Source organism: Callithrix jacchus, chromosome X, assembly GCF_049354715.1.
Source record: "Callithrix jacchus isolate 240 chromosome X, calJac240_pri, whole genome shotgun sequence".
Lineage (NCBI taxonomy): Eukaryota > Metazoa > Chordata > Mammalia > Primates > Cebidae > Callithrix > Callithrix jacchus.
In genome coordinates, this window is record NC_133524.1 from 139571886 (window position 1) to 139583104 (window position 11219).

General features: G+C 36.7%; 1 pseudogene; it reads left to right on the top strand.

Moving 5' to 3' along the window:
* The first annotated feature begins 2243 nt into the window (after positions 1-2243).
* On the top strand, positions 2244-5109 carry LOC118150494 (cytochrome c oxidase subunit 7A2, mitochondrial pseudogene; annotated as a pseudogene).
* Positions 5110-11219: the final 6110 nt, after the last annotated feature.

Here is an 11219-nt window from a genome sequence, read left to right on the forward strand (position 1 = left end):
TGCATAAGATAAATGTTGTTTTCATGCTTGCTAATACAACATTCATCCTGCAGCCCATGAATCAAAGAGTAATTTTGACTTTCAAGTTTTATTATTTAAGAATTATATTTCATAAGACTATAGCTGCCATAGATTGTGGTTTCTATGGTGGATCTGGGAAAAGTAAATTGAAAACTTTCTGAAAAGGATTCATAATTCCAGATGTCATTAAGAACGTCTCTGCTTCATAGGAGGATGTGAAAATATCAATATTAAAAAGAGTTTAAATAAGATTGATTCCAGCCCTCACAGATGGGGGTTCAAGATTTAAATGGAGAATGTAGCTGCAGATGTGTTGAAAATTATGAAATAACTAAAAAGAGAAGTGGAGACTCAAGATGTAACTGAATTGCTAATCTCATAATAAAACTTCAATGGATGAGGAGTTGCTTCCTACAGATGAGCAAAGTAGTTTCCTGAGGTGGAAACTAGTTCTGGTAAAGCTGCTGTGAACATTGTTGAAGTGACAACAAAGGATTTAGAATGTTCCATAAACTTAATTGATAAAGTAATGGCAGGGATTAAGTACGTTGTATCCAAATTTGGAAGAAGTTCTAATGTGGTTAAAATGCTGTCAAACAGAACCACATGCTATAAATAAATCTTTCATGAAAGGAAGAGTCTAGGCTGGGCGTGGTGGCTCACACCTGTAATCCCAGCACTTTGGGAGGCCGAGGCAGGTGGATCACGAGGTCAAGAGATCGAGACCATCCTGGTCAACATGGTGAAACCCCATCTCTACTCAAAATACAAAAAATTAGCTGAGCATGGTGGTGCGTGCCTGTAATCCCAGCTACTCGGGAGGCTGAGGCAGGAGAATTGCCTGAACCCAGGAGGCAGAGGTTGCGGTGAGCGGAGGTCACGCCATTGCACTCCAGCCTGGGTAACAAGAGCGAAACTCTGTCTCAAAAAAAAAAAAAAAGGAAGAGTCTATGTATGAGGCAAGATTCATTTTTGTTTTAGTTGAGGAAACTGCAGTCACCCCAACCTATAGCAACCACCATCCTGACCAGTCAGCAGCCGTCAACATCAAGGCAAGACTCTCCACAAGCAAAAATATGATCACTCACGGAAGGCTCCGAAGGTTGTTAGCTTTTTTTAAAAATATATATTTTACTGCATTTTAGGTTTTGGGGTACATGTGAAGAACATGCAAGATTGTTGCATAGGTACATACATGGCAATGTGGTTTGCTGCCTTCCTCCCCATCACCTATATCTGACATTTCTCCCCATGTTCTCCCTCCCCAACTCCCCACACCCTGCTGTCCCTCCCCTAGTTCCTCCCCACAGACCCCAGTGTGTGATGCTCTCTCACTGGCAGAGATGGAGGTTAAAATGGGCTCAGCAACATGGACTTCCACTCACCAAGGCTGACCTGGCTATGGCCCCTGCTGAGTGCCCATTTTGGCAGCAGCAGAGACCAACACTGAGCCCTTGATACAGCGTAATTCCTCAGGGGAATCAGCCAGCTACCTAGTGGCAGGTTGATTATATTTGACCTCTTCCATCATGGAAAGGGCAGAGGTTTGTCTTTACTGGAATAGACTTTACTCTGGATATGGGCTTGCCTATCCTGTACACAATGTTTCTTCAAAGACTACAATTCGTGGACTCATAAGATGCATTATCCACTATCATAATATTTCACACAGCATTGCCTCTGACCAAAGCACTCACTTTACAGCTGACGAAATGCAACAATAGGCTCCTGCTCATGGAATTCACTGGACTTATTATGCTCCCTATTATCCTGAAGCAGCAGAATTGACAGAATGGTGGAAGAGCCTTTTGAAGTGACAATTACAATGCCAACTAAGTGACAATACTTTGCAGGGCTGGGGCAAAGTTCTCCAGAAGGCTATGTATGCTCTGAATCAGCATTCAATATATGGTACTGTTTTTCCTACAGCGGAATTCATGGGTCCAGGAATCAAGGGGTGGAAGTGGAAGTGGCACCACTCACCGTCACGGCTAGTGATCCACTAGCAAAATTTTTGCTTCCTGTTCCTGCCACATTACGTTCTGCTGACCTAGAGGTCTGAGTCCCAGGGGGAGGAATAGTGCCACCAGGAGACAAAACAACAATTCCATTAAACTGGAAGTTAAAGTTGCCACCTGGACACTTTGGGCTCCTCCTACTTTTAAGTCAACAGGCTAAGAGAGTTACAGTGTTGGCTGGGGTGGTTGACCTGGAACATCGAGATGAAAACAGTCTACTACTCTATAACAGAGGTAAGGAAGAGTATGCAAGGAATACAGGAGATCCCTTAGGGTATCTCAGTATTACCAAAAATCAATGGGAAGCTATAACAACCCAGTCTGGTATGGTCCAAACCCCTCAGGAATGTTTGGGTCACACCACCACCACAAACAACAACAACAAAAAGATTTGCTGAGGTGCTTGCCGATGGTTAGTAGAAGGTAGTCATCAATACTGACTACGACCAGCAACTAGCTGCAGAAACAAGGACTGTAACTGTCATGAGTATTTCTTCCTTCTTTTGTTAAAAACATATTTGTGTACAATACACTTGTACTAAAAAAAATTTATTTCCTTTTCCTTTATCATGTGACATAAGATTTATTGACTTAATATCAACATTTAAGTATTGTTAAGTTTATGTAATAGCATTTGAATTGGGAATTGGTGCATTTCCGGTTGTATGAATGAAAGTTGTATTATGTTAGGTGTAATTATGACCTTATTACTGTCTTTATTTGAAGATTGTGTATGATCTCAGGAGATGTGTATGTGTTCAAGTTGACAAGAGATGGAATTGTGATGGTTAATACTAAGGGTCAACTTGACTGAACTGAAGGATCCAAAGTACTCATCCTGGGTATGTCTGTGAGGGTGTTGCCAAAGGAGATTAACATTTGAGACAGTGGACTTGGAAAGGCAGACCCACCCTTAATCTGGTGGGCACAATTTAATCAGCTACCAGCAAGTATAAAGAAGGCAGAAAAAAGTGAAAAGGAGAGACTGGCTTAGCCTCCCAGCATACATCTTTCTCTGGTGCTGGATGCTTCCTGGCCCCAAACATCAGACTCCAAGATCTCCAATTTTGAAAGTTGGATTGTCTCTCCTTGCTCGTTAGCCTGCAGTCAGCTTATTGTGGGAACTTGTAATCATGTGAGTTAATACCCAATAAACTCCCCTTTATATTTATCTATCTATAGATATTTATAGATATCTATAAATAGATATCTATAGATAGATATGAAGGGGAGTTTATTAGGTAATAACTACATATATATATATATATATATATATGAAGAGGAGTTTATTAGGTATATATATATATATATATAGAGAGAGAGAGAGACAGATAGACATAGATATAGATATATAGATATATATTTCATTAGTTCTATCCCTCTAGAGAATTCTGACAAATACGCTGAACTCATTGCATCTCATTTTAAACTTTTTTTTTTAATTAAGACAAGTGTAGGAGGCTTTTTTTTTTTCAACACAATTTGGATCTTCTTAGATTCATAAGAACATCTAGAAATATAATCAAATCCTAGGATTTCTGTCACTTCACTGTGAGAATTTCTCCAGCCTTTCTTCCTCTAAATCCAGCAGCCAGAAGCTTATCTTGCAAGTAAGATCTGCTTACAGACCCAACGGCAGCTACTAGTTTGTCTTTCCTGAGTGTCTTTCCACTTTAAAGAGTAAAGAAAGAAAAGTCATATGCATTAAGTGTATACCAGGTGTTCTCCCATATATAACTTCATCCTCAGCTTTCCTCTGAAAAGAGAGGATTATCAGTGCCTTTATCAGAGGAGGAAACTGAGGAGTTGAGTTTTTGAAGTAACCTCTGCAACAACATTCGGGTAGCAAGTAGCAGAATGTGTCTGACTCCTCAAGCTGTTTTTTGATGCATGACACGAAGATGTCTCTAAGCTCCTGACAGTTTTTCTTCTCTGCTTTCAAGTCCTGTTTCTTTGGAAGCCTCTGAACCAGAAATAGAGGGATTACTGTCACACTCTGTCTCTTCCCACTGTCTGCTGCTTACCCACCAAGTCAGCCTTTCCAAACTGGCATTCCCTTCATCCTTCTTGTCATGCTGCAGACTGAAATAGAAAATATGGTGGGATTTAAATAATTTTTTTGCATATTTTCCACAGAACTAGGTTTGTTAAGATAGTGAAAAAAATAGAAAGAAAAAAATACTGTTTTATCTTCCTTATGAATTCAGCTTATAGATTAAGAACATGTTTAAATCTATGTGTTTCAGGGAACACAAGGAATTCTAATCCCACTTAACATGCACTTGATGCACATTTGAGAAACTGTTGTTCTTATCAAATTATGAATATAAACTCATGCATTTGGACAGACATAGATCTTCATATCATATTGTAGAAAAAATGACTTCTAAACATTATAGAACTTACCTTATTATAGATAGCAGAATTTCCATTATTGTTGAAGATCTGAAATTAATTTATTATACAATTTAGTTTTTTTCCCCACTTCTGTGTTTCCTTTGTTTTTTCCTCCTTTTTATGTTTGTCCTGAAAAGATTTAGTAAGTAAGCCATGTGTCAGGAGTTGAGAACAATGAGGTGACTAAGGTAGGACATTTACTAAAATTTACTCTGTCAACGTTGCAGGAGAACATTCATAAATGTCAAACATTCACAGGGATAATAACACCTAGGATTTGTTTAGTATGTGAAAAATCACAATTAATTAACTAAGTCATTTGATCTTAACAACCACAAAAAGTAGGGCCAACTGAGCCAAGACACTGCAAAATCTGCTGGCTCTTTGTCAGATTGGGCAGAGGACCATAAACACTGCTTCCCACAGGCATTTTAAAAATAAATTTCCAGAGAAACAAAAGCTGTTCCAGGGGGATGATGGAATCCCAGTTTATCTAAAGAGTGGGGTAGCTGATGTCCTCCTGTATAGAGCCACCATGATTCTTTCAGTTGGTAGAACAGCATGTGCCATATATCAGCTGGCTATGGCTTCATTTCCCCAAGAAGCAGCATTGACTTCAATCATTCCAGCAATCACTTGGTTCAGTTTCATTCAGCTCTCTATGGCCCAATAACCTGATAAATAACTGAGCTCTTCTTTGAGGATTAATATTTATTGACTTGTACTAAGTGTCACCAATAAAGCAGTCTTTACCATGAAAAAAAAAGCTAGGGCCTCTTTTACTCATTTAACTGATGAGGAAACTAAAGTTCAGATAATTTTAGTGACTTACTATATATCACACAGCAAGTAACAGATGGAGTCAAATTAGAATGCTAGTCTACCTGACTCCAATGTCTCTGGTGAATTATGTACCAACCATGGTCTTTGCTTCCCTTTATGCCGTAATATTGTTTTTCTTCTTTAGCTAATTAAACAAACATAATGTTTTAGTTACAGAACATTAGATTTAGAAAATCAAGAACCCTTAGGAATATATTGAATTTGTGTTTTTAATCATAAAACATAAACTAATTAAATCACTTATCAGACATACATAATTGAAATAAAGAATACCAAGTAGAATAAAGTCATTTTATTCAATTGAAAAACCATTTATGGTATCCTATGGGCAAAACACAATTGAGAATATAAAGATTAAATAGATAGACCCCCAGGACTTAGAGCTTAGAGTTTTACTGGGGAGTCAGAGGCATATAAATGACTTCAGTAATACAGCTAATGATTTTAAATACAGTAAAGAGTGGTTCAGAAAACAGTGTGAGGAGTTTGTAAGAAAGGACACATTAGGTCTCCACAGGAACAATTGAATTATACTTTTTAAAGGGCATTGGATCTAATAATTTTTTTCAAAACAGAGTTTTGCTCTTATCGCCCAGACTGGAGATCAATGGCACAATCTCGGCTCACCACAACCTCCTTCTCCTGGGTTCAAGTGATTCTCTGCCTCAACCTCCCAAGTAGCTAGAATCACAGGCACCTGCTACCATATCTGGCTAATTTCTGTATTTGTTGTAGACATGGGGTTTCCTCATGTTGGCCAGGCTGGTCTCAAACTCCTGATCTCAGGTGATCCACTCGCCTCTGCCTCCCAAAGTCCTGGGATTATGGTCATGAGCCACCGTGCCCAACCAATAGTAATTTTTAAAAAATTAATAAATATTGCTTCAATAAATAGGCAGAAGCCATTGAAGACAGTGTGAATTGTTTGAGCAAAGGTCATATCTAGTGCTTTTAAACTATTTTCAGTCATGGTCACCAATCTGTAGATTGGTAACCATGGCAAAATAACCAAATATCTTTGTCTAATTTCTCGATAATGACAACAGTAATACAATGAATATTTAATCACATCAGTAGGCAAAAGATACCAACAAATTCCTTGCAAACAAAAAGTATTGAGTTGACATCCAATGAAGTAGAACAGGAGGAATCATATTATACAAACTCATTCTCATAATAATGTCATCAAGTAGACTCACAGAAAAGCTCATGATTCAGCAGATATCAATGGTTGGAGGACTGGGAAATTAATGATAATTATGCCACTTGATCAATCAAATATCTTTTTTTCTTTACTGAAACTATAATATTTACAGTAGCTTATCACATACCCACGAGGCAAAAATAAAGAAAGAGGTTGAGAAGGGAGGAGATGAAAGAAAGAGGAGGAAATTCCTTTTAAAATCGTTGAATGGCCCTACGGAAAAATTCTCTTTGTTCCTGGCAATAATCCATCTCCTGGTTTAATAATCCACCATTCCTCAAGCCCTGCCCAAGTATAGAAAGAAGTACAGGACTGAAGACAGTAATATTAAGTCAAAGTCTGCATAAGAAAGAGTTGTACAACTAACTTTACTCCTCTATTAGACTCGCTGAATTCCTGCAATCAATTTTATAGCCTATAGGCAAGTTAACCCTGTGTAATATGGGGATGACATTTAACCTTCCCAAACCTAATTTTTCTGATCTTTAAACTGAAAAAGATAATATATAACCTCTCTATTTGTTAAAGACACTTTATTAAATCTAATGTGACAAACTTTGTATGAGAATTATCATATCCAACGAAAACATGAAGGAATTAGAATACATATATTCTGAGTTCACGGAACATTGGGTTGCCATGTGCAGAAGAATGAAACTAGACCCCTATCTCTCAACATATATAAAAATCAATTCAAAATGGATTAAAGACTTAATATTAGACCAGGGACTATAAAAGTACTACAAGAAAATTTAGGGAAAGCTCTTCTGATTTAGGCAAAGACTTTATGACTAAGACCTCTAAAGCACAGGCAACAAAAACAAAAATAGACAATGGGACTTCATTAAACTAAGAAACTCCTGCACATCAAAAGGAACAATCAACAGAGTTAATCAATAACATGCAGAATAGGTGAAAATAATTGTAAACTATTCATCCAACAAGGGACTAATGACCAGCATATACAAGAATCTCAAACAACAGAAAAACAAAACAAAATAAATAATCTCATTAAAAAGTGGGAAAGGACATTAATAGACATTTCTCAAAATAAGACATACAAATGACAAACAGGCATATCAAAAAATGCTAAACATCACTAATCATCAGAGGATGCGAATCAAAATCACAATGAGATATCATCTTACCCCAGTCAGAATGGTTAATATTTAAAAAGACAAAAAATAATGGACATTGGTGAGGAGGCAGGGAACTCTTTTATACTTTGGTGAGAATGTAAACTAGTACAGACACAGTGGAAAAGAGAAAGAAGATTGCTTAAAATACTAACATTAAAATTACCATATGATCCAGCAATCTGATTCCTGGGTATCTACCTAAAGGGAAAAAAAAGAAAGAAATATCTCAAGGGCATTCACATCATTATTGCATCAATATTCACAATAGAAAGACATGGAATCAACCTAGGTGCCCGTCAGCAGATGAATGGACAGAGAAAATGTGTATATTACCATAGAACACTAGGCCATAAAAAATGATATCCTGTCATTTTCAGCAACTTTGATGTAACTGGAAGTTATTATCTTGCATGCAGTAAGCTGGGATCAAAAAGAAAAATATCATATTTTCTATCATATTTATGTGGGAGCTAAATAATTTGATCACATGGAGGTAGATTGTGGAAGGACAGATAACAGACTGGGAAAGGTGAGTGGGGAAGGGAAGGATGAGAAGTCTGTTAAAGGACACAAACACGCAGTCAGACAGAAGGAATGAATTCAATGTTTGATAGTAGAGTGGGATAACTATAGTTAAAAAAAATTGTAATTGAATGATGGACAACCTAACTACCATAAATTGACCACTGCATATAGTTTCCAATAATGAAATTTTACATGTACCCAGTAAATTTGTACAATTTTTTAAAAGATAAATTATGCAATTTTTCAAGAAATTAATATTATAGTTATAAAAAATACAGGGTGTCATTAATTAAGATGTATTTTAAACTGACTATCTTCCTAAGAGTTTAGAGTTGATTGTATCTAAGCTAGTATTTCAGCTGGGCCTTCAGCACTGGTGTAGGATTTCATGAAGAAAGAAGACTACACATGGTATAGGCAAAAGCACAGGAATAGAAATAATTCAAATGAGTTTGGAAATTAGCTTGAACGGAGTGAGGCTTCAAAAACAAGGAAATAATTGGGAATCAGATTGAAAGGGTAGATTAGGAAAGGTGATGCCATTATTTTATAGATTCAGACAAAAACATACACATTTTGCCTGAAGTTACTGGAAGATTGATTGCAGCAGAGTAGAGTTTCATATGATGAGGATGCTATCAATAAATAAAGTTTTAGCAGACTGAAGATTAGATAGGTAAATCCACATCAATAATGTAAGCCTTCATATTTGAGCAAGCTCTCCTACCCTATAATACATACCCATTTGTGTTAACATGAAACAGTCATTATCAGAATGTTCATAATACCTGGCCTTTACAGAGAGTGTCAACAAAATTGGCTCTACAAGCATTTCTTATTCCCCACTCACTGCCATGGCATGGAGAGCCTAACGAACACTCCCTCCTAATATGAGTACCACTGATCCACAGAGTCTCTCTAGGCTTTACCTTCTCATTCATCCTTTCAAACTGTGCAGTCCATTCTGTCTGTCTCCATTTCCAGGACCTTTACTGACAGAGATTTTCTAAGCACTTTGTCCCTTGGATTGATGCTTTGGATTAGTTCCTGTCTCCACCCTGGCTTCACCAGAGGTACTATATAGTATTTTTTCCCCTTGTGTTCAGAAATGGGAGTCAACCCCACTTCTGCCCCAGCCTCCAATTCCTAATGTCAGTCCATACAAAGCCCGAGTTCTCCTCTTTACTTGAGTAGGGCATTCAAACACTGACTCCTTCCTTACTTAATGCTAGGCCCTCTGCTAGGTGCTTTAACTAAGTAGTTGTTATTAACATGCACAACAGTTATGTCATATCAATTTAATTATTTCCATCTTCTAGGTGAGAAAATTAAGTTAAATATTTCAACCAGGTATCCAGTCACACAGCAAGTAAACTGGATTCCCAGTGAAGTCTGCCACACTCCATAGCCTGAACTCTTTCCAACTCATCGCATTGCCTTCACCTTTTGGGTTTTCTTTGCCATGCACACTCTTTGAATTTTAAAGATATTGATCATGTCATGCTGTCTGCAGGATAAACAACTTCAATCACTTCAACTACTTATCTCTGAATATTATCTTCAGTCAGCTCCTCATTTACCTGCTTTTTTTCTGGCCATAATACACAATGAACTGTATATCCATATGATCCACTATGACTATATACCTATATGCAGATGTACATATAGTTGGCTCTACTTATCATTCCTCTGAAATATACTATTGATTTGTTGAGAATAGCAGTTTAACAGTTGTACCCATTAATATTGTGGCTTATCTGAAGCATAGAATGGCAATTTGGTTCTATGAGTAAATAGAGAATATTCTAATGTAAGCATCGTTTTCTTTAATTTTACCTTGGTTGTTGTGCTTTGAAATCAGTGTGAAGAGAAGCAAACAAATAACATATTTGGTGCTGCACAGCATTAAAGACAAAATGTGCTATAAACAAAGATTTTATATTTTAAAACAGGGTGAAGGAGCAATTTTCTTTAAAAGCCAGTAATTTGCTACTAACTACTAAGGGAAGATGCTGTTCCTTTGTTGGCCCATCTTCATTGCCAATCTGTTTTTCTAAAATTGCAAGTACTTATGTAATATTAAATACAAAGGAGTTCAAGAACATCTTTGGATTTCAAATCCAAAAGATAGCTCATAATATGTATAATGATTTTGTTCTACTACAAGATCACCCTGTAATTTGTATATTTTTTCATTTTAATTAGAAAGCAAGGCTATGAGGGGCCTCCACTAGGGCAATGTCTCTTTAGACATTTTGCCATAACTCAAAGCAAACATAACCTGCTTCAGCATGTCAGGGAAGGAGACCACCTGAGAAAGCCAGAGTGAATGCATATTTCAGAACACTCCTAATATGCAGAGGAAAAAAAAAGTAAAAGGGAAAAAATCAATCTAACACAACATACTAAAAGCTAGACTTTCTCTAGCTTGTAAGCTTGAAACAAGGGTTTCGTACTTTGTTTTGCTTGATAATATTTTTATGAAGGAAATTCAAATCAAAACAATGGGATGAGATGCTTAAGAGGAAGAAAATAGCATTGTAGTTCATCTTGATTATTGTCGACAACATAAAACAAGGTTCTTCTCTGAAGAAGACATTTTACAAGTAGCATATTTATTTAAAAGTGAACTTGATTCAGAAAGCTGACTATATCTAGCATTGTTTGAAGGGCAGAGCACCAATTTTAAATCTAATTTAAAACCACTGGATTTGGTTTGATGTTATTAAAGGTAACAAAATGTCATTTCTAAATATTCCATATGACTCATGTTCTTAATTTAGTTGTAGGTTTCTTTATTTTTGTTACTTTTTTACAGCACTATCATATTGTTTCTAAAATTATGTTTTTACATGTTATAAAATAAACTTGCATATGAAGAAAGCTTATCAATTGAGAAAACCAATGGTTAGACTACTAAGTAAGTGCACTTGACTTTTTTTATTATCATTGTTTTATTCAGAAGTCAACTTCACTGGAATGCAATTCACTTGTAATTTACTAAGTTTTCTGGATGACTACAGGTGAGGAAGCTCACTAACTTGCCGTGTGACCTTGCAGAATTTGCATAAG